The sequence below is a fragment of the Canis lupus genome, chromosome 24 (assembly GCF_048164855.1).
Source record: "Canis lupus baileyi chromosome 24, mCanLup2.hap1, whole genome shotgun sequence".
Lineage (NCBI taxonomy): Eukaryota > Metazoa > Chordata > Mammalia > Carnivora > Canidae > Canis > Canis lupus.
In genome coordinates this window covers 33,565,763-33,591,428 of record NC_132861.1, presented here as the reverse complement: position 1 = coordinate 33,591,428, position 25,666 = coordinate 33,565,763, and positions in this window count along the sequence as shown.

Here is a 25,666-nt window from a genome sequence, read left to right as displayed (position 1 = left end):
TTAAATATCTAAGTAAAAGACCACAAACTATAAAACTCTTAGAGGAAAACGTAAGGGAAAAACTTCATAACATTGGATTTGGCAATCCTCCTGGGACAGAAAAAAGATAGTTCTTGGGCTGGGGGTGGGAAAATCTATACCTTTCCATTGGACCAGTAGCAGTTGGGCTTCGACTTTGGAAAGGAGGACATTTGAGGAAGATAGCCTCATGGTATCAGGTCAGAACATGGTAGCAGGTCAGAAGATAATGGGGTAGGGGAGAATATGTGTAGGGCCAGGAGGAGATCCTGGGAAACCAAGTCCCATAACTAGGAGCAGTGACACTTAACCATTTTTTTTTTTTTAAGATTTTACTTATTTATTCTAGAGAGAGAGAGACAGAGACAAAGACAGAGACATAGGCAGAGGGAGACACACGGGTACCCCAACAACCAGTTTTAAATTGTCTTTTTGTGTTCAAATTTTCTTCTGTGGCGTTTTGTTAACACCACCATCTGTTTTATTTATCCTTCTAGGATTTAAGGAAGGGTCCTGCGTCCATTCACCAGGCTAAACTTGTAGAAAGAGCGGTAGAAACCAGAAGAAACAACCAGACTACAGTGACCATCAGGGAAAAATCTCTCAAATTAAAAAAAAAAAAATTATGTAGAGAGGGGAACTTGAAAGAAGGGCATTCTCATTCCAGAGAATGGGAGCCTGCTCTATTGTTATCTGGGTATTATGTGAAGGGAGATCCATGAAGACTGTGGTATATTTAGGTATCTGGGTTACACTTAGGGGCACCTGGGTGGTTTAATGGTTGAACACCTGCCTTTGACTCAGGGTGTGATCCTGGGATCCTGGGATCTTGGGATCGAGTCCCACATTGGGCTCCTCATGGGGAGCCTGCTTCTCCCTTTTGCCTATGTCTCTTCCCCTCTCTCTCTGTGTCTCTCATTAATAAATAAATAGAAAATCTTTTTTTTTTCCTTAAATAAAGACCTTGAAAAAGCAATATTTAGACAGCTTTACCAATTGGGAAAAATGGATGTGAAAATTCTTCCATTTATTTGCTTCTTTCTCATTAGATTATTCTAATCCCTTTAAGAAAAATCATGCTATTTATGCCAGTGGCTATAACCCATTGTGTATCAAACCATCCAAATTGTAATTTGTAAAGTTTTCAGACACTCCAATTACAAAACCCATTTTTTTTTTGCACTGAGCACATACTATGTACTATTAAATTCCCATATATTTGCTCTAATCCTCCTAACAATCATATTGAATAGATGTTATTATTCTAGTTTTACTGATAATGAAAGTGAGACAAAGCCAAATTAAATAAATTACCCAAGTTCTCACAGTTGGTTTGTGGTATAACAACTGAGATTTGAACATAACATCTTCTGGCTTCCAATGTCTACGGACTTCCCATAAATGCTATATTTCTTTTTTCTACCTTACTTTAGGCCTCACTGATACCAAGAGGATAGCTTCTCTACTAAAAAGGGACTTGGTGATCTTGACTTTCTTTAACATTAGCAAAAGCATTACTATTAATACAAAGCATTATGATCATTTACACATTATTATTATTGCAAGGAACGATGGTTGAGTGGGCCAATATAACAGACATATTAGCTTTCTATACTGCTCTAACAAAGTGCTACATCCTTAGTGACTTAAGCAACACAAATTTATTATCTTGCAGTTCTATAAGCTGGATGTCTGACACAGGTCTCGACTAAAATTAAAGTGGCTGATTGCCAGTGGGAGAATGTCCTCTTACCTATTCCGGGTGCTAGAGACCACTTCCATTCCTGGATTTATGACCCCTTTCTCCATCTTCAGAACCAACAATGGCAGGTTGAGTCCTCACTTTGCATTACTCTGATCTCTTCTATAGTCACATCTTCCTCTTTGGCCCTTTCCTCTTCAACCCTCATTTACTTTTAAAGACCCCTGTGATGACATCTGGCCCATTCAGATAATCCAGGATAATCTTGTTATTTTATGTTCAATTGTTTAGCAGCCTTAATAACCCAGCAACTTTAATTTCCCTTTGCTATGTGACTTAACATATTCACAGGTTGTAGGTATTAGGTCCCTTTGGGGACCATAATTCTGTCCACCACAGTGGATTACTGATTCAGATTCAAAATTAGATTAGATCTAGAATTTGGTCCTAATTAACTCTGGGATTGCTATGCTTCAGTATTCATGTTTTTAATCAATCCGGTAAAAGTGGTAGATGGTTTCAAAATGGCTCATCATTAAAGGCTTGGAAAAAAAAAATAAAATAAAGGCTTGGAAAAAGATCATGACTGTCATGCACAAGGAGGTATAATGGGAAGATTGAGAATATGGACTTTGGGATCAGGGCACCTGAGTTTAAATCTCTGTTACTCTGCTACCATGCATAATCTTGGGCAAATTCCTTACCCTTGCAGAGTCTCAGTTTCCTCATCTGACAAACAGAATTGATAAAGATAGTACCCCAGTTATGAAAAACAAATGAGTTGGTTCTTGGAATATAATGAATACTCAGTAAATTTTGGTTGATTTTACCAAGGTATGCCTGGTAATTCTCAAAAAGGATTGGTGGTTAAAATTTTGGGGTTGGCAGTTGTTTGAAATGAGAAGTCAAGCATGGCGAAACAAAAGTTGTAAGAGGGTTCAGGAATACTAACCAGAAGGAGACTTCTGGGCTTGTCTTGCAACTAAGTGACTGTGGGCTAGAGGGCTTCATAATGAAGAGTCAACTCCTTGATGATGCTCATGGGCCACCTCTGCCTGCCTTTCCATCTCTGTCTGTCACTTCACCATCTCATGGGAACTCTTCCTCTCAAACCCAGCCTTGGCTGTCTCAGCTCTAAGCCTTTTCTCAGGTATTCTCTCTCCCTTTGATTGCCTCCTCCCATCTCTGCCTATTGAAATATCTCAAAGAACATTTTCTCCATGAAGCCATTATGGTATCTCTAGCCAGAAAGGACATCATGCTCTTCTGAATTTATAACCCTTTGCCTGCACAGCTCTTATATTGTGGTTAATTCTGTCTATATCTTCTCTTCTTCACTAGGGATAGGCTGCCTGATAGTTTGTTTACTCTGTGTCTTTTACAGCATGCAGTATGAGCTCAGTGAAGTTCTGTTGAGTAAATGGTTAGTAAATGAGGGAATGAGTGTACCATGTCCAGGAAAGGACGTCTCAGTGCTTTTTTGATGAGAAATTAGGTGATGGTATTCATACCTTTCTATACCTTAAAAATCTTTTTTGTTTGATTAAGCCTACACTTCCCTTGTTCTGTTGCTGGTCTTCAAGCCTCTCCTGAAATATGAAAAGTGCACAGATGTTCTAGAACTATCTCTAAAATTCCAAATCAGTAAGTCTGAGGTGGGGCTCAGACATTTGCATTTTTTAAGCTTTAAAGTTTGTTCTCTTATTGACACAGGGATTGAAAAGAATTCCAGATATAGGCTAATAGATGTTTCATGAAAAATAAACAACACAAAAAAGAAAACCGATCACTTCTCTATTTTTATTGTTAAAACACACTACCAGTCATAATTTTAGGGGAACATTAAATATGTTGATACATGCATTAGTGATGGGGTTGAGGTTTGGGCAAATTGAGCTAGTCAGGATGAGGAATGAGTAGCTATGTGACAATAATATAGCTGTGGGTGGGGGAAAGGGTAAGAAGGTGCTGAACAGATACTTTGTTTTGGCCAACATAAAAAATTGTATTGCATTTTTTCCTGTCTTCTCCCTCCCCGTACCCCTAAGTATAGTAAGAGTCAAGAACAGCATCAGCAAGTCATGGAAGAGAACACACACACACACACACACACACAGACACACACACATATGCATGCACATACACTGTATACTCCCAAGCTACAAAGCCAAATGTGAAACATAAGTCCACATGGGCTCAATTGAAAAATTTGATAAAGTAAACCAGGCTAGACTTAGATAAAAAAAAAGAACAGGAAAACTGTCGACACTTGGAATATACTGAAAAATGAGATTTTTCTAGAAGTTTCATCTTGACTTCACTTTACCCAGTGGAATAAAGCCTCAAAGTTGAACTGTGACAACTTTTATATATTACAATTAGCTGAAGGGGACCCAACTGGTCATCAGTCCCCGACAGACAAGAATTCAGGTAGGTGAAGAGGACAGGTGAGGGAAGAAAGGGAGAAAGAAAAAAATGGTGGAGGGGCTCAGAAGTCAGGATTGGGTTCATTCACAAGATGGTACTCCTGGTCTTACTCTGTTTTCTTGATAAAATGTATGGTTTTATGCTGTTGTGGAAGAAATAGAACCATGACTTTTATTTCACAATGATATAGTTTCATCTCCCTTATACTCAACAACAGCCACACATATATTTTTCTTCTCTGTGATGTTGATGTATTTCATTGGGTTGTTTGAGGGGTATGGGATGCAGCCACTCTTCACTGCTCCTCTCAGCCTATGCCCTGAGGACTGATGCAGAATCCTCACCCTAAATCCTTATGCCTCTTCTTTCAAATACATCTCCTTTGCCCTAGTCCTTACAGACTAGAGCTGATGGGCATGAGTGGTCAACATTCTCAGTTTGTAAATGCATAGAATAAGAAAACTGAGGCTCAGAAATGTGAGTGCCTTGGTGACTGGTTGTTGTGAGAAAGACAGTTTTCCTGTGAAGAGGACAATTCAGTTGGCCTGGATAACTGAGTCACCATAGGCTGTCATGTAGGTGGGGAAGAGGATATGTTGTAGTATCCTCCAGCCTAGTTTCTGGGCATCAAGAGAAATGTAGCCTGTTTAGGAAGTCATTTTGCACCTGAGAAAACAGACCTAGGAAAACCAGCTTATGTTTACAAATACTAAAATCCTAAGAAAGAGGGTGAGCAGAATATACTCCTTTGTAGATACTAAGGATGCAGGTTGGTGATACAGAATCCAGCAACATTTGAGCTGGAAAGGACTTCAGAAGTCATTTAATCTTATTTACTTACTTTTCTGGTCAGGAAACTCAATCCAAAAGACCACAAAGCTAATAAGAAGAGGGCCAAGATTTCTCCCTTGAAAGCTCTTTCTGCTCTTCTGAGCTGCTGCCCCATTTGGTTTTGAGGATTATCATGGGATTATTTTTCAGAAGTTGATTTATCTGTTCAACTCTGCTGACTATGGGCTGGTATTAAAATGTCTTTGACTTTTTGTGCACCCATGTTCATAGCAGCACTATTCACAACAGCTGAGCAGTGGAAGTAACTTGAATGCCCGTCAATGGATAAGTGGATAAACAGAATGTGGTAGATTCATATGCTGGGATATTATTCAGCCTTAAAAAAGCAATGAGATTCTGGGGCATCTGGATGGCTCAGTGGTTGAGTACTTGCTTTTGGCTCAGGTTATGATCCAGGGGTCCTGGGATCAAGTCCTACATCAGGCTCTCCAGAGGGAGCCTGCTTCTCCCTCTGCTTATGTCTCTGTCTCTCTCTGTGTGTCTCTCATGAATAAATAAATAAAATCTTAATAAAAAGCAATGAGATTCTGATAAAGGCTACAAAATGGGTAAAAGTTGAAAACATTGTGCTAAGTGAAGGAAGACAGACATAACAGGACAAATAGTATATGGTTCCACTTGCCTGAGGTACCCAGAATAGGCAAATTTTTAGAGACAGAAAGTAGAACAGAGGTTTCCAGGGGCTGAGGTGATGGTAGTGGAGGAACAAGGAGTTACTGTTTAATGGGTATGGAACTTCTGTTTGGAGTGACAGGAAGTTCTGAAGATGGACAGTGGTGGTAGTTACACAAAATTGTAAATGTACTTAATGTCATTAAGACACACCCTTAAAATGGTTAAAATGGTAAATTATATGTTGTGGATATTTTACCACAGTGAAAAAAAAGGAAACAAAATTTTGTCTTCCTTCACCACAAACAAGCAGAGGCTCCAGTGAGCAGAGGTTTGGGAAAGTAGATTAGAGAGCTAGCTGGAGCTGAACGCCGTGTCATGTCACCACATGGTAAACAAATGGACTTGATTTTCTCTTTTCTAAGGCCTAACACTGTCTAAAGGAAAAAGACCTCAAAAATCAAACCAACAAGAATCAAAAATGTGCTGAGCTTCTCCTCTGACCCTCTTGTACATACAAGAGAGAGGAGTGGAATGGTCTAGAAGTTAGAAAAGCAGACAGTTGTCTTGAGCTCACATCCTTAATCCATCACAGACTAGCTTTTTGACTCTTGTGTGGTTACTTCCCCTCTCTGTGTTTACTTTTCTCATCTATAAAACCTAGATAATATTAGAATCCACCTCATCACTTGTTATAAAGATGACATGAGTTAGTGTCACAGAGCATTTAGAATGGGGGTGGCAGTGAGTTGTTACCATTATTTTGATTACATACTACGAAGGAGGTAAAAATACGAGTGGTCTCGGCCTCCTTTCAACGAACTATTTCTTATTAGGGAAACCAGACAAAGACTGAGACACCATAAGTGGTATTTAATTTGCCAGTGTGACAACAAGCATCACAGAGCTCTTTGCACTTTGTAGAGTTCCTCCATGGGCTTATTTGATCCTTACAACAGCTCTACTGTTCTTACATATTAGAAAGCAGAGACTCAGAATCATTTGCCTCGCCCAAGGATTCACAGCCTGTAAATGGTATAAAGAATAAGAATTTTAGGAACTCAGATAGAGAGAAACCAGTGTAGTCTAAATCCAGCAAGGAAGGCTTCATGAAAGCGTGACTTGTAAAAGTACTCTGAATAAGAAGAGAATACTGAGAAGAACGTCTGGGGCTGACCCATGGATTACAATTGAACAAGTTTTTTTTTTTTTTCCCCCCTCTTTTTAGAGTTGTGTAGTGTACCACCTGTGTGTCCATATAGGGCAGCCCTGCCTGCCAAAGGAATTCCATGAGCAGGAATGGGCAAATTGTCTTTGTAGTACAGAAAGAAGTCCATGTTTGACTAAAGTAGAAGAGACATTTAGTGGAATAAAAAGTCCAGGGTGATAATAAACTGATTGTTTTAGTGTTTGGATTATGTTGTTGGGTGCTGAGAATTAAGGAACTCTAGGCTAGGAGGCCTGTGGTCTCACTCCTGACTTGCTCCTTGCCACTATGTCACCCTGGGTAAGTCATCCCGACTCTGTGGGCTTCAATATGTCCATCTGTAGACTGAAAGGGATTGACCTGGGTGGCTCTGACATCCCATTTTACGCGTGTTAGGAAACAAAAATATTTTGTCCCATGACTCACCCACTCCCCTTACTGGACAAAAGAGGGGGGTCCTTCCCCAATATTTCTTTTACTCTAAATACAAACACTCATTAACAGAGATGGAGCCTGTCTACAAGACCTATTCTCTGAAGTATTTTAGGGAAGTCGGTGTAACAATGAGGTCTTTTTGGCATTTTTCATTTTTAAAAAACAGGATGGGGGTAAAGTTATGATTTTCTTCTCCAGGTCACCAGCCTTTCTCCTTTCGTTCCCCTCCATGGGGGAGGCTGTAAACTCAGGTACTTTCTATTTCTCTTTGCCCACGGCTTCCTTCAGAACTGAGTTTGCTACTGTCCTTATTTCGCAGCTTTGCTTTGGAACCCATCTAGAAGCAGTAGGACTCCTGCCGGGCTTATCCTGCAGCTCGCACCCCACCTGCCAGGCCAAGGTAGATGCAGAACAGTGTTATCCTTGAGTTACATTCAATCAAATCTATTCAAAGAGCAAAGATACTTGCCATCATTTTGCAGTTGGAGAAACCAAGGCAAAGAGCCAGTCAGAACAGAAGTGCAGAATGAAGATCGAGGTCTGCTAAGAGAATTCAAGCTTTCCATTGTGCAGTTCCCTATGTTAACCACACCTGGGTGCCGAGAGTCTCTCCCGCGGGAGTGAAGGCAGGTTCTGCTGCGCCACCAGGTGGGTTTGGGGACCAGGGACAGGAGAAGCATTTTATTCTCCCCATGTACTCAGCATTCCAGGCCATTTGCTTACAACAAGAAACGTTAAACAATTTTCCACATTTCCCCTAAATGAATGGGACACTGCAGGAAAACCCTAAAGGGAAGTGTTTGAGAAATCGGTGGCAAAGGAATTTAACTACCAGGAGAAGGAGCCGGTTAGTTCTGTTTGCTTATTAATAGGTTCTGTGTCGCCAGCTCCGGGGGGAGCAGCCCCCTGAATAGCTGGCGGGGAGGAAAAGCAGGCAAGGGCTCCGTTTGATGGAAATAGGGAATAACCGGAAGGGAAGGGAAGGGAAATAACTTCAGAAAAGATTGGAGAGCTTGTCCTCTGGAATGAAAACAAGCTGCTGCTAATTTGACTGTCCAGCCACTGCTGTGGCTGCTTGAAGAGCCGAGCGTGAGGCTGAGTCGTGCAGAATGTGGGAGCCTTGCTTCCCCAGTGCCTCATTTGCAATTTATACGAGGTGTATATTACATCTCATTCTTTAAGATAAGGCTGTATTTAAAATTCAGCATATTTCAAAGGACAATCTGCCCTGGCTGGGGCGAGCCTACAACCTGTTAGAGGTCGTTGACACTGACTGTGGATTAATAAATACGTGGGAAGTATGTGTTTCTCTCTGTGAGGTGTCATCGAGATGCAGTTTATAGCAATGTCACCCTCCTCCAGGAACATTCATTTGGTCATCTGCTCAACAAATATTTATTTACGCCAGAGCCAGGCCCTGGGCCATGCGGAGGATTTGAAGCCAATTGAGTTGTGTGCCCCGTTCCCAAAGTGGCTGGCAGAGAAGAGAACACAGGTCTACGATCACAGTACAAAGTGATGCAGCGTGCAGGGTACAGGTTTGTCTAGGGCCTGAAGGAAGAGGTGCCTACTCCAGGCTGGTGAGGGTGGAGTGGGCAGGGTGCAGCAGAAGTTGCCTGGAGGAAGAGGCTTCTGGAGGGAGAGACTTCTAGAGGAGGATTACGAGTTAGTTGGCAGGTTTTCCTTCCCTGATCAAAGATCTGAGCTTTAAATACTCTGGGACCCACTGAAATCATCTGCAAACTCTTTTGTGTGTTATGTGCATCTGCCTGTCTTCGGAGGACACAGAGCTTTCATTGGATGCTCTATCTCCAGGTAATTCTTTAGATTAACTGCACAGTACTTTCTAATATTTTGAATATGTCCAATTAATAATCTGTTTCCCCATGACTACATGTAAATATTTAAGGCATATGTATATGGAGCTAGAGCAAACATCAGTGTAGTTAAGTCATCATGTACACATGCGATTATTTTCCTAAAGTCTTAGAAGGCTTAATACTTACTCAAAGAACGTGAATGCTTAAAAAATCTTTTGTTACATATATTGTCAAACTTCCCTCTTCAAATTTGTACAGCTTTGCACGATGTGCCAGCATTTCCTATCATGTATTGAAGAAGTGTGATAAATATAGTAGAAGCCCCACCTGCCCATATACTTCCTTGCCTCCCCCAATATTTTTGAGTAAATATTTTCACATTTTTACTACTCACAGATATGTCCAATATTTGATAATGCTTGCTCTTTAAAAACATGTAATAATGGGAGCATCTGGGTGGCTCAGTAGGTTAAGCGTCTGAGTCTTGGTTTCGGCTCAGGTCATGATCTCACCAGTTGTTGGATCCAGCCCTGTGCCCGGCTCTGCACTCAGTGAGGAGTCTGCTTCAGATTCTCTCTCCTTCTCCTTCCTACTCCCTTTCTTTCCCTTTCTCCCTTTCTCTCTCTCTTAAATAAAATCTTAAATAAAATAAATAAATTCTTTAAAAAATATGTATATCGGGGCACCTGGGTGGCTCACTGGTTGAGTGCCTGCCTTTGGCTTGGGTCATGATTCTGGGGCCCTGGGATTGAGTCCTGCATCAGGGTCCCCAGAGTTTGCTTCTGACTATGTCTCTGCCCCTCTGTGTCTCTCATGAATAAATAAAAATAAAATCTTTAAAGAGTATATATATGCATATAATAACAGCATCATACAGAATATAGCTATTGTAGTGTTCCTGTAAAAATTTTACAGCCTCTGCTCTGCTTCTCTGTTTCTTCACTTCTTGCCCCTCCTTTCCCAATTGAATTGAACAATTACTGTTAGTCCTCACTTTAACTCTACTATTTTAGAAATTATGCAGATAATCTACTCTTTTAAGGGTTACCCTTAAAGCATTTTAAACGGTTTTATTGAGATAGGACTCACAGGCTGTGTAATTCACCTATATAATGTGTGTAATTCAGTGGTTTTTAATATATTCGTGGAGTGGTGCAACCAGCACCACAGTCTATGCTGACAGTATCTTTGTTACCCTAAAAAGAAATCCCATATCCACTATCAGTCACGTTATCAATCATTCTCTTCTCCCCTCTGTCCTTGGCTACTAGGGATCTAGTTTCTGTTTCTATGGATTTGTCTACTCAGGATATTTCATATGTTGGAATCGTACAATATGAGGGCTCTTGTAACTGGTCATTTCGTAACCCACTTAACATAACATGTTTAAGGTTCATCCGTGCTGTACCATGTATCAGTCCTTCATTTCTTCTTAAGGCTGAATACTAATCTACAATATGCGCAGGCCATATTCATCAATTCATCAGTTGCTGAACACTTAGGTTGTTTCCACTTTTTGATGATTATGAGCACTGGTATAACAAACATTCATGTACAAGGTTTTGTGTGGACATATGTTTTCAATTTCTCTGGGTATACACCTAGGGATGAAATTGCTGGGTCATGTGGTAAGTCAATGTTTAACATTTTTAGAGGAACTGCCAAACTATTTTTCAAAGCAATTGCACCATTTTACATTCACACCAGAAAAGTATGAGGGTTCCAATTTCTCCACATCCTCCCTAACACTTGTGATCTGTTTTTTTTTTTTTTTCCCTTTTATATAACCATCCTAGTGGATGTGAAGTGGTATCTCATTGTGGTTTTAATTTGCATTTCCCTAATAGTTAATGATGTTGAGCATCTTTCCATGTGCCTTTTGGTCATTTCTTTCTTTCTTTCTTTCTTTCTTTCTTTCTTTCTTTCTTTCTTTCTTTCTTTCTTTCTTTCTTTCTTTCTTTTAGAAATGTCTCTTTAGGTCATATCCCCATTGTTAAACCTGGTTATTATTATTTTTTTATTATTGAGTTGTAAGAGTTTATATATATGTATATATATATTATATATTTAAATATATAATTTTATTTATGTATTTTTATTTATATATTATATATAACATATATTTTATTATTGAGTTTAAGAGTTTACATATATATATACATACATATATATATATATATATATATATACAAGTCCCATAACAGATATGTGATTTTCAAATATCTTCTCTCATTCTGTGATTATCTTTTACCTTTTTTTTTTTTTAAAGATTTTATTTATTTATTCATGAGAGACATGCAGAGAGAGGCAGAGACACACCGGCAGAGGGAGAAGCAGGCTCCATGCAAGAAGCCTGATGCGGGACTCAATCCCGGGACTCCAGGATCATGCCCTGGGCCAAAGGCAGGTGCTAAACCACTGAGCCATCTAGGGATCCCCTGTCTTTTACCTTCTTGATGGTATCATTTGTGGCACGAAAGTTTTTAATTTTGGTGAAGTCTAATTTATGTATTTTCTTCTTTTGTCACTTTGGCTTTTTGTATTGTGTCTAGGAAGACTTTGTCTAACCCAAGGTTTTGGGTTACCTTTCTGTATTTTCTTTTAAGAGTTTTATCACATTAGCTCTTATATGGGTCACCAGCACTCATGTTGAGTTAATTTTTGCGTGTGGTCTAAGGAAGGGGTCCAAGCTCTATCTTTTCCATTTAGGTTAATTCAGTTGCTCCAGCACCAGTCCTTACATTTATAACACCCATATTTGACTTAAGATAATCTTAGGTTTATAATTATTATACTTAGTCTCCTTCAGAACACTTAGGACTCATAGATCACTTACATCCTCTTCCAGGCTACTGGGGTCCAACATTTCATATCCACCATGTTCTCAAACCCCCTTAAATTCTTACCACTAATGCTTATTCAGTCTCTGCTCACCATTATTTCCTTTTGGGTTTGTCTTCCGTCCTTTTTTTAAAAAAGTATTTATTTATTTATTTATTTATTTATTTATTTATTTATTTATTTGAGAAAAAGCAGCAAGGGGTGAGAGGCTGAGGAAGAGGGAAAAACAGACTCCCTACTGAGCAGGGAGCCTGATGTGGGGCTTGATCCCAGGACCCTGGAATCATGATCTGAGCTGAAGCCAGATGCTTAATCAACTGAGCTTCCAAGGAGCCCCCTTTTTCTTCATTCTTAACCAAAGTACATTCATTAGTGGCTATGGCAACTCAGGTGAGAGTCTGTCTAAAAATGTCAATAGTTGACCTGTACATTCTAGGAAAGTTTAACTGGGTGTCTGGCTTTGAGGGTATCTCATTATCACCTGTCTTCTAAGACTGAGTTGAATGTTGAACCCGAAATCCATCTTTTTGTCCAGATAGCTTTTAAGATCTTTTCCTTCCTCTTTCCTGTTTTTTTGTTTTGTTTTGTTTTGTTTCTTGCTTTGGGCTTTCATGAAAAGATCTCAGAGTGGATTTATTTTCATCTGTCCTTGTTTTGTTTTGTGAAAACAAGAGCAATTAGAGGAAAAATTCCCCCTGGGTTTTCACCACCATACTTACCCACTTACCTGCATCTTGTCCATACACACAATCTTTTTTCTTTCTTTTAAGTTGAAATACATTTGACATATAATATTTTGTAAGTTTAAGATGTACAATATGTTGACTTGAAACATTTATATATTGCAATATGATTGCCATTATGGCATCTCTCTCACATCACCTAATTATTGTTTCCTTTTTGTGGTAGGAATAATTAAGATCTAGTCTCTTAGCAAGCTTGATATCTGTAGTACAGTATTGTCTACAATCACTATGCTGAGGATTAGATCTCTAGGCCTTATTCATTTACTAGTTATGAGTTTGTACCCTTAAACAACATCTCTCCTGCCCCTCCCCCCGCCCCCAGCCCCTGGTAACCACCATTTTACTCTATTTTTATGAGTTTGGCTTTTTTTAGACTCCACATAGAAGTGTATAAAGAAAAAAACCAGTATTCCTCTTTTCCATGTTGGAAAAAAAACCCAGTTCTCCTTAGTGTGTTTTTCTCTTGTGTGTCTCTTTTACTTTTAGAAAGAATACTTCATGTCTGGTCACCAAATTTATGGAGGTTTTTCCCCATACCAAGGAATTCTCTATGACACCAGCTGGGTGTCTTACAATTTAACTCACTTCTGACACTATCTACCTGGAGACAGTGTCAGGTCCTACAGGTGAAATGCTCAATCCCATAAAACTGTTCCCTACCACACTTCAGATGCCAATCGCAAGTGATATGTCCCTAGGTAACTCAACTTTAGTCCAGTTTGGCTACAATTGGAAGTTCTTATGACTCCCTCCTCAGATTTGATTAATTTGCTAGAGCAGCTCACAGAACTTGGAGAAACACTTATGTTTACCAGTTTACTAAAGGAGGGAACATAGGAAGAACTGTCAGATGCAGAAATACATAAGGTGAGGTCTGGGAGTATCCTGAGTGCAGAAGCTTCTGTCTTTGGAGTTAGGGCTTTGTCACCCTCCAGGTGTGGATGTATTTGCCAACCTGGAAGTTCTCTGAACCCCATACTTTGGGGATTTTATGGAGACTTCATCATATTGGCATGATGGATCATTAACTCCATGTCCATCCTCTCTCCCCTCTCAAGAGAATGAGGGGTGAAGCTGAAAATTCCAAGCTTCTAATTATGGCTTGGCCTTTGTGGTGACCAGACTTCATCCAGGAGTCATCCAGGAGCTGACCCCAGAGTTACCTCATTAGAAGAAAAGGCACTTCTATCACCTGGAAAATTACAAAGGTTTCAGGAGTTCCATGTCAGGAACAGAGATCAAAGATCAATATTAGAACAAGAGATACTTCTAATGTTCTTATCACTTAGGAACTTACAGAGGTTTTAGGAGCTCTGTGTAGGAACTGGGGGCAGAGCCCAATATGTATTTTGTATTATCTCACAACCTGATATCATACAGTATTTGTCTTTCTCTGCCTGACTTACTTCACTTAGCATAATGTCCTCAAGGTTCATCCATGTTGCTAAAAATGGCAGAACTTCCTTCTTTCTTGTGACTGAATAATATTCCATTACATAAATTTATACCACATCTTCCTTATCCATTCATCCAATAATGGGTACTTAGGTTGTTTCCATGTCCTAGCTACTGTGAATAATGCTATAAGAAACATGGAAGTCCAGATATCTTTTTGATATACTCTTCTCATTTCCTTTGGGCATATACCCAGAAATGAAATTGCTGGATCATATGGTAGTCCTATTTTTAATTTTTTGCGGAACCTTCATATTGTTTTTCCCTAGTGGCTATACCAACCTAGAATCCCACAAATAATATACAGGTGTTCCCTTTTCTCCATACTTGCCAACAGTTATCTCTTTTTTTCTTGATAGCCATTCTAACAGCTATGAGATGATCAGGAAGGGGTTAATATCCAAAATATATAAAGGAGATATACTACTAATTAAAAAATGGACAGAGAAACTAAATAGACATTTTCTCAAAGAAAATATCCAAATGTGAAAGATGCACAGGATCACTAATCATCAGAGAAATACAAATCAAAACCACAGTGAGATATCACTACCTTCCATTTTGTTAATTTGGAAGAGCTATCCATATTACTAACATAGGCTCACCTCTCTACTTACATACTAGAATTCCATCCCTTCTTGGCCACCCAGAGACTCTGTTCCATCAACTCTCCCCTCTCCTTTTTTTTTTTTTTTTTAAGATTTATTTATTTATTCATGAGAGAGAGAGAGAGAGGCAGAGACACAGGCAGAGAGAAAGAAGCAAGCTCCTCACAGGGAGCCCGATGTGGGACTCTATCCCTGGACTCGGGATCACGTCCTGAGCCAAAGGCAGATGCTTAACTGCTGAACCACCCAGGCATCCCAAACTCTCCCCTCTCCTATGTTCATTTCATCTCCCTACTGGACTTCCCCATCAGCACACGAATACGATTTTGTTTATGCCATCTTACAAATAACCACTCTCTTGACTTTACTACTCCTCCATTCTCGTCTCTCCCTTCCCAGCAAAGTCGCTTGAAAGACTTGTCTATCTTGGCTGACCTCAGTCACACTTCCACCATTCTTCCTTGTGCACGTTCTGTTCAGGAGGTTGCTAATGGCTTCCATGTCATTGAGTAGCATGGTGAGTTCTCAGTCCCATCTTATTTGACCCACGAGCAGCAGTTGGTACAGTTAATCCTGAAAGCCATCCTTCCCCAGACTTTCAGGACAGCACACTGTCCTGCCTTTCCTCCTACTTCACTAATGTCTCCTTGTCAGTCTGTTCATTGATTTCTCGTCATCTCCTTAACTCTTTAAATGGTCCTTGGTTCAGTACAGGAACATCTTTCCTTTTCTGTTTGCTCTCATCCAAACTCATGGCCCTGAAAATCCCTTGTAACAAGGTGTGCAAACCTATAATCCCTGGGCCAATCCACTTGTTACCAGGAGCTAAAGATGGTTTTTATATAAGAATATGCAAAAGAGATCAAAAGCTAAGATACTTACTGTCTGGCTTTTTATAGAAAGTTTGCCATCTCCTGATGATGATGATGATGATGATGATGATGATGATGAGTTCTAAATTTATGTCTGTGACCTGAACTTTTCCCAGATGAATTTATTCAACTACTAACTGGATATTTCCACATGAATGGCTAATAAACACCTCAAATTTTATTCAAATGGATCTTTGTGTTCTGTTCATCTGTTCATACTACAATCTTTCTTATCTTACCTCTACCTTGGACAAACTCTATCCTCCTTCACTTGGTTATCACTACAATTTCCTAACTGGCCACCTGGTCACTACTATAATCTACTATAATCATCCTGCTTTATGTATAACAGCATGATTGTCTTGGTATTTTACATTTTTGCTCTTAAAAGCGTGTCCCAAAGAGGCTTTTCCTTCAGCTTGAACCTTGGAATGCAAAGACAAATTGATTAGACCAATAGTCAACCATAGCCTGTACAGAGCTGCAAGCAACCTGCAGCTCTCATACAACACTAAAGACAAATAAATATCACTGTAAAGCACTAAGATTTGGGAATTGGTTGTTACTCTAGCAAAAGCTTAGTAATACATGTATTATATATTGTACTTTAAAAAATTATCTCTCCTGGGGTGCCTAGATGACTCAATGTGTTGAGCAGCTGGCCTTTGGTGGCTCAGGTCATGATCTTGGGATCCTGGGATCGAGTCCTGCATTGGGCTCCACACTCATCAGGGAGTCTGGTTGAGAATTCTTTTTCTCTCTTCCTCTCCCTCTGCCCTTCCTCTGCTTGTGTACTCTCTCTAAAAGAAATAAATCTTAAAAACAATGATCTCTCCTTTCCTCTTGAAATTATACACCATAAAAATAAGGGGTTTTGTCTGTTTTGTTCACTGCCCTCTCCCCGATACCTAAAAGAGAGCCTGGTACATGGTAGAGCTTCATGAACATATGAGGTATGAAATAATACATGATAGAAAATTCTTAGCCTTTTTTTTCTTTCTTTCTTCCTTTTTTTTTGTTTTTTTTTTTTAGTACTGCTTCTTAACATTCTCCCTATTCTCTTTCCAAGAAGTCCTATTGAATGTATGTTGCATGTTCTCATTCTGTCTACCATATCTCTTAACCTCTCTTTTATCTTTTCCACTTCTTTACATCTCCATGCTTCATTCTGGGCAATTACCTTGAACTCTCTTCAAACTTTTTAATACTTTTTTTATCTGGGTCCCATCTGCTGCTTTATTCCAATGATAATTTTATTTCTGTAAGCTCTATTTTCAAAATGTCCTTTTTTGATATGTTTTTTGATACTGTATTTAATCATTTTGAGAATTTAACACATATTTAGTTTATATTCTTTGGTTGAAAAAATTTCTGTTATCTGAAGTTTTGGGGGATAGTAAATGCCCACCTTTTCTGAGCTTGTGACTTTTGCTCATGAATGATTGTTTCCTCTTGTGGTTTGTGATATTTGGGGAAGCTCATATCCAGTTAGCATGTAAAAAGAATTCTTATGAGATCCACATATGCTCTTTAAAATGAAATCATTGGCTTGGGATTTCTTTCACCAAAAAGATAGTGCTAATTTGTACTCCACGCCTGCATGTCACATTGACCTGGGTTTTCATCCTTCCTTCAGGAGATTTTTCTTTCCTCCCACAAATCTAATCAGAGATTACAATGCTTTTTCTTTCCTCAGCTGCTGGATGGAGTTTTTAAGTTCCCGCTTTACAGAGGGGGCAGCCTTTTCTGGCCCCCTGGTGTGTGCAGGAATGTTCAACAATGAAGACCCACTCTTAGCACTTAGGTCTGTATCCTTGTTTGAAATCCTTCATCACTCCCCTATCCCCAGCTCTGAGAAATCAGCTTTCAAGCTTCCTGTTCTATTTTTTAAGTTTTCTGTTTTCCAAAGAATATATAGAAAGGTCTTTCTTGCCCTGTGATCACTTGAATATCCAACTGTATTTTTTTCTGTTTTTTTTAATTACTTCTTTACATAAAAATTTTTAGCTTACAAAGAATTTATTTTGCTATCTGTGTAAGGTAGATACTATCTAGCTTGACTTGTCTCCCAAATGATGAACCAGTTATCTAAGTATAATGTGAATCATTTGTTCTTTGTCTGTTTTTACCTTTATCTTAAATTCTTACATATATGGGGTGAGTTTCAGGGCTTTCTGTTTCACTTTAATGACCTGTCTGTCATTCCCTGTGCTATTATCATACTCTTTCAAGTAGTGTATCTTTCTAATACATTTTAATATGGGTAATTCAAGCCACTTTGTAGTCCTATTTTTTCTTGTCTAGTGACAGGTGTTTATTCTTTTCAATGAACTGGAGAATTATTTTATTCAGTTACAAAAATATGCTTCAGATTTGATTGGAATGAATCATACTTATAAATTAATTTAAAGATAATGTCATCTTTATGATATTGAGCCATCTCATAAAGGAGCATATTTTGTCTTTCCATTCAATAATTTTTGTCTCTTACATCTGTTTCCTGAGCTAACTCAGTCTAAGCAAGAACTTAGAGCCAGAGGTGTATAATTAGGAGAAAAGCAGGGCCTCCTCAGAATGCCCAGACCCATGGTGGGGCTCCTATGGATGTGGGACAGGGTTTAAGCAATAATAATAATAATAATAATAATAATAATAATAATTTCTTCTTATATAATTCAATAAGGACTTTTTTCCTCATATAACATTTCTTGTAAATTTTTTAAAAGATTTTATTTATTCATGAGAGACATAGAGAGAGAGAGAGAGAGAGAGAGGCAGAAACACAGGCAGAGGCAGAGGGAGAAGCAAACTCCATACAGGGAGCCCGATGTGGGACTCAATTATGGGTCTCCAGGATCATGCACTGGGCTGAAGGCAGATGCTTAACTGCTGAGCCACCCAGACATTGCTTTTGTAAAATTTATTATAGGTACTCTTTGTTTTTCTTAAATACAGTTTTTTTTAAAGATTGTATTTATCCATTTGAGACAGAGAGAGAGAGAGAGAGAGACAAAGCACCCACAAGGATGGGGAGGGGCATCTCACCCAGGCTCCATGGCAGTGCAGACCCCAATGTGGGGCCCAATCCTATGATCCTGGGATCATGACCTGAGCCAAAATCAAGAGTCAGAAGCTCAACTGAATGAGCCATGCAGGTGTCCCTCTTTTATATAGTTAAAATAATTAATTATGGGGTGCCTGGGTATCTCAATTGGTTAAGTGTCCCATAGGGTTATGAAATTCAGCTCCATGTCAGGGTCTGCACTGGGTATGGAGCCTGCTTGAAATTCTCCCTTTCCTTCTCCCTCAGTCCCTCCCATCTCACTCTTTCTTTCTCTCTGTCTCTCAAAAAATATTTAATTATGTTAAAATATGCATAACATAAAATTTATCATCTTAACCATTTTTAAGTGTACAGTTCAGTACTATTTCGTATACTGACACTGATATAAGCCATCTTCAGAATTCTTTTCGAATAGACTCTATGACTGTTAGGCGACAATTCCTCCCTCCCTCTAACCCCTGGAAACCCCCATTCTACTTCCTATCTCTATGAAATTGACTACTCCAGGCTCTAGGTGCCACATATAAGTGAAATTACCCAGTATTTGTCCTTTTGTGACTGGCCTATTTCACCCAGCATAATGTCTTCACAGTTCATCCATATGGTAGCATATGTCAGAATTTCCTTCCTTTTTGAGGGTTGAATAATATTTCATTATATATATGCCATATTTTATTCATCTGTTCATCTGTCAGTGAGCATTTGCATTGCTCCATCTTTAGGTTATCGTGAATAATGCTGCTATTAACAAGTGCGTGCAAACATCTTCTTTAGACCCTGCTCTCAATTCTTTTGGGTATATATCCAGAAATGAAATTGCTGGCCATGTGTTAATTCTATTACTATAAATATTTTATATTTTTGTTGGTTATTAGTAAGATTTTCTTTGTATCATATTCTGTAATTGGTTCTTGATAGCACAAAGGAAAATCTATTGGATTTGGTATATTTCTTATATCAGTGGTTCTCAAACTTTGGTGCAAAATAGAATCATCTGGGAAGATTTTAAAACATACACAAAGCCAGGTCTTACTCAAGAACAATTAAATCAGAATTTTTGGGGTGAGCTCTTAGCATTGGTAATTTTTTAAGTAGGTTCCATGTTCATTGTGGAGACCAATGTGGGCCCTGAACTCATGACCCCAAGATTAAGATCTCGGCAAGATCAAGAGTTAAACACGAACCATCTGAGCCACCCAGGTACCCCTAGCATTGGTAATTCTAAAAAGTTTTTCAGTTGATTCTAAAATGAAGTAAAGGTTGAGAAACAGTGGTTTAAACCAACTCACTGAAGTCTTAGTAGATTTGCGTGATTGATTCATATGGATATTTTAGTAACCAATAGTACACCTCCAGATAATAATATTCTATTCTTTTCTGTATTTATACCTCTCCTTAATGTGTCTTTTGACTTACTGAGTTGACCAAAACTTTCTTAACAATGCCCAATGCATCCTGGTTTTTATTCCTGATTTTATTTTATTTTATTCTTTTTTTTTAAAATTTTTTATTCATTTATGATAGTCACAGAGAGAGAGAGAGAGAGAGAGAGAGAGAGAGAGAGAGGCAGAGACATAGGCAGAGAGAGAAGCAGGCTCCATGCACCAGGAGCCTGATGTGGGATTCGATCCCGGATCTCCAGGATCGTGCCCTGGGCCAAAGGCAGGTGCCAAACCGCTGCGCCACCCAGGGATCCCTATTCCTGATTTTAAAAGAATGAGTTTGCCTTCAGTGTGATATTAGATTCTGATTTCAAAGAGATATTCTTTTCCTTATTGAGAAATTTTCAAGTAAGATGTAAAGTGAGGAGGATTTGAAGTTTACATATTATTCATGCCTGCATATTTTGAAATCTTAGTATATATTTTCCTGAAACAAGCAGATGAATTTTTAAAAAAGAAATCAAATTATGAATGTAATTCTATTCATTTTACTAATAAATTTAGTAAAAATATATGTTGACTTAGTGTGTGTTGAATTAACCTCCCATTCTCCCTCTCTTCCTTCCTTTCTTTTTGTGATATTTGTCACATGGTTTATCTTATTTCCCCAATTAATATTGTGAGGTATATTAATGGATGTGCTAGTATGGAAGCCATGAGTTAGGACTATTTTGTAATGGTTCTGTCTTCTTTCCTTGCACTTGGATCCATGACCTTTTGAGCTGATGGCTCCTAGAAGCAATTAGGAGCTTGTCTCTTCCTCTTCTTCTTTTTCTTAAAAAATATTTATTTATTTATTTTAGAGAGAATGCATGTGCATGTGTGATTTGGGGGGAGGAGCAGAGGAAGAGAGAATCTCAAGCAGACTCCCTGTTGAGTGCAGAGCCCAACATGGGGCTCAACCTCAAGACCCTGCAGCTGTGACCTCAGCTGAAATCAAGTTCTCGCTTCGGCAGCACATATACTAAAATTGAAATCAAGAGTCTGACACTCAACCGACTGAGCCACCCAGGCATCCCCACTTTTTCTTCTTATCTCTGCTCTGACCTAAAGGGCCTTATTTGCTGTGCAATATATCACTATCTTCCTCCATAGTTCCTTTCCAGAAGTTTACTGGGAGTGGCTAAATCTGAATGACTGTAAAATAAATGCTGAGTGAAAGTGTGTGACAGAAGGGAACAGTACTCTGATAAGACTAAGAGGCACCCCCCCCCCCATCATAGAGGTCAGCCTGCCAATTTTCTAGGTCTCACAGCTGCTGGGTTTCTGAGTCAGGAGACAATGGTGAGGGAGGAGGACCTGCCCCTCCCTCCTTTCTCTTCAAGCACAGATAACTTTTTAAAAAGAAATCGAATCATAAATATATTTTCTATTCACTTTATTAATAAATTTTGGTAAAATATATATTGACTTATCAGTGTTTGTTGAATTATCCTTCCTCGTTTCCTCCTTCCCTCCCTCTATCCTTTCTTCCTTCTTTTTTTTCCTTTCTTTCATCCTTTTTATGAGGCGAATACTGAAATTCATGAGGCAATAATTAAGCATATTTTACTTAACAAAACTCCATTTGTCTGTAGGTTCTGAGGATTCTTTCCAATTTTGACATTATTTTGTCTGGCAGATAGTCTTTTCTTCTGGTTGTGAATTTTCATCTTCTTTTTTTTTCCCCCAAAAGAGACTGAATTAAGGCCCAGATTCAGATACCTCTTTAAATCAGTAGTCTACTATCATCTTATCTTCCTTGTGCATTTTGCTCAGGAGAGTGATGTGCAGATTTAGATTAAAGGGGAGGCAAGAAAAAAAAAAATAAAGGGGAGGCAAGGGGGGGGGTGAGTATGGAGACTGGTAAGAAGGCTATGATAGCATATCCAACTATTTGCAGATACTTTAAGGCAGCATAAAATAAGGTACCAATCTGAATGTAACTGGATATCGCCAATCTCATGTAGTAAAAAGATCGCTGGATTTGAAACCAGGTGATTGGAGTTTTAATCCTAGTTCTAACCCTAACTAGTGCCAACTCAGGGAATGCTCATAACTTCTGTATGACTCAGTTTCCTTATGTGAGAGGATTGAAGTAAATGTTGTCTAATGCTTGACACTGTCCTAATATTCTAGGTTTTGATTATTCCACATGTTAAATAAGTGAGATAGACATCAAGTATAGGCAAAGGTTGGCTAGAAGCAGGAGGAAAGTGGGATGACCTTGGAAGAACGTCCAGGGGAGGGCAGTGCAGCCTGCGAGGGGTTCCTGCTGCGTGCTGGCATGTGCCATTTCTGGATTACATGCCAGCTGATGAGTTGGTTTGTCTTCAGTGGAAGGGGTAGGAGGGGGACATATTAGAATGGGTTTTTAATTTTGGTCTGGTATGTTACTACCTGTGTAGATGATCTTTGCAATAATTCATCAGAATTTTCCTACATAAAGCAGTCTTCACAATGGACATACTTCACATACATTAACCCATTTGATCTTCGCAGTGACTCCAGTGGATAGATACCATTATGCCTCGCTGGGTTGCATAATGCCGACAAGCCCACACAGACTGTGAACGGACAGACTTCAGATTCTGTCTACATCTGCACGACTCCAAATCCTGTGGTTTTCCCACTAAGCTGAGCTGCCTTAATTCTCGAGTCCTGCGGGTGTGGCTGTGTTCTTGATAGAGGAACCAAGGAAATGTGATCCGTTTTGTGGGCTGGTAAGAAACTGTGAGCTCCTTGAGGTCAGTGACTGTGTTTTATCAACTTTCTAAACCCAATGACTAGCACAATTACCAGACCATATTGTAGACACGCAATAAATATAGTTAAGTGGAATTGAATTACATGCAGGAACCAAATGAATGCGCTCACTCTGCCTTTCTGGACACTCTGAATTTGTCCTGAAGTCTTGGCCTGAATTCCTCCCTCCAGGTGCTTGTCAGGGAACGAAGTGGGCACTTGAAGTATTTGCTTACAAGTTAATTTGGAGATCAGCAAGACTGAATCTCAGCACTGAGGAGAAGGAGAGTAATGCCTTCGGGCTGGCGTTTTGAACCAAACAATAAAGTTCATTAGCGGTAATGGAACGTGGGAAGACAGAGCAGCAGGGAAGAGCGTAAGTGTAAAATGAGCAATAGCCCTCCCTCAGCCTGCTGTCTCCTCTCCACCCCTTTTCACTCTCCTCCTCTCAAAGTAAAAGTTGCTGACCCTCTGGGCTTTGTTTACCCCTGTGAACTGTGAAAGTACAGCGTTCCAGAATAATAGCAACTAATCATGGGGAAAAGACCTTTAAAAAAAGGTCTGATTTAAAGCAGCTTGGTACAAAAAGGCAGCACTTGCATTTTGAAAATATAAATGGATCAATGCAGACTCTCAGATCTCTGAGGACCAGGACCAAATCAAATTCCGTGTGTGTGTGTGTGTGTGTGTGTGTGTGTGTATTTCTAGTGCAGTGCAATGCTTGGCATAGAACAGGTGCCCAGATTAGGTTTGCTGGATTGCGTTGGAGAAGCAAGTCTTGAGCGGCAGTGTGAACTGACCCCCTATGTTCTGTTCAGCATGGCCAGCTTGAGGTTTGGCTTGGCAGGGTGGAGGGAATGGACAAAAAGCACCCCATGTCTCTCAGCTAACACAGACCCATGAAAGGCTCACCAGCAAAGCAAACGCAGAGCCATGGACAGGACCAGAAGGACGAGAGGAAGGAGGCCAAGAGGAAGGCAAGCCAGTCCTGCAAGGCTGGGGTGAGCTGTGACGTGCTTCTAATAGGTGAAATATAATTGTAGTCACCCCCGTAAAAGACTTCTGCTGCAATTTATTAATCAGGGTCTGGGGAGATGGATGACACTGAATGATTATGTAGCATTAGGCTAACCCCCGTCCTTTGGCAGAGTTGTTCTCTGGATGGGGTACAGATGCTCACATCTGCTTTTGTTAGAGACCCAAACTCCTGCATCCTGGTGTGAAGTTAATGAAGGCCCCTGCATTATTCCCCACATTCCTTTAGCAAAGTAAACCATATCTGGCCAACCTGGAAATCCAATGAGTTAATTAAGGGAGAATTGTCTATGATTTCCTTTTACATTATAACTGCCCCCTCAACCCTTACCCACCCCCACATGGACCGGGTCCCCCTCCTCCCTGCAAACCTAAGCAGTGGAACTGCCTCTTGCCCCATGTGCCAGAATGATTAATGGAGGGACTACAATGAGGTCAATTAGCCAGGGTCGGCTTGAAGCTGAAAGGTGGAGTGTGTTTCTTTATTGAACACTGCATTCACACTCCAAACAGTGACCTGCGCTGCAGTGATTTATTACGAGGGCAGTCCTCTGATCACTTACCTTCAGTGCTTGTACCTTGGCTTTGAAAACCGGGCTTTCACTGTCAATTAACGCCAGACAAGGAGATCCATTCAAAATCTGAAATGCATACCTAATACCAGAGTGGGGGAAGGGGCGGTGAAGGGGAGCCGGGGAGCATGAAGAGAGGCGGTCTGGACAGACGCTCCACCGCTTGCAGGACACCCAGGCCTGCAGGACACCCAGGCCATGGAGGGGCTGGACAAGTATGGTTGGGCTTCCCTTTAGGGGCAGAAGCTTTGGGTTTGAAAGCAGGTTATCCTGCCTAGCAACGGGAATCTCAGAGGGCTCCCTTGGTGGGCCCCAAAGGGCACCCTCTTCCACTCAGTTTTGTAGTCATCCTAGAGAGACAGGAAAAACTTCACGGCTACTGTGTATTTTTAAAGCAATGTTTACCTCCTATAAGGGCCTTTGAAATTCCAGAGTGAGTCATTTGGATTTGGGGGATTTTCACATAAGAGCTACTAGCCTCTCTGTGTAACTCGATGGATGTATTGATATCTGTATTTAAAATAACAGGGCAAGAAAACAAATGAAGGGAAGTTCATTCTGGGGATGGTCAAGCTTGTTAGTAAACAAACTGTTTCTTCCCACTGCTGTGCTCAGCATCCTCAGAACACTCCAGCAGCAGCGTGGACTCACCCTGGGGCACATTCCAGGGCATTAAGTGAGTTGAGAAGAATTAGGTCCTCACCCCTTGGTCTGCAGCACTCCCCAGAAGGCTCTCCCCCAATATCCACACAAACACCCCTCGGTTCCTTCAAGGTGACAAAGTATGACACCTTCTTTTTTTCAAAAGAACATTTTCTCAATTTTTATTATCCATTGGTATTATGAAATCTTGCAGAGACTGGCCTACAAATCCCTCTTGATTTGAGTGTAACACCTTCCTAGTGAGACCTTTCCGACCACTTATTCAGCTTGAAGCTCCTCTCTTTGCTTTCCCCTGGAGTTTTCTCCTTAGCTTCTGTCACCACCTGATGTGCTCAGCTTTTCAGTAATTTATTCATTTATTGTCTTGTGTCCACCCCAAGAATGTAAGTTCCATGAGGCCAGAGACTGTAGGGCCTTCTTGAAGTAATTATTGTATCCAGGTACCAAGATGGAGTTCAGGAAACCTCCCTTACCTCTGCAATATTTTCCCAAAGACTGTGTTTTATTGGTTCCCCAGACTGGTTTCATTTATGTTTAAAACTACGTTTCATTCTGTATTTAATTCTTAGAT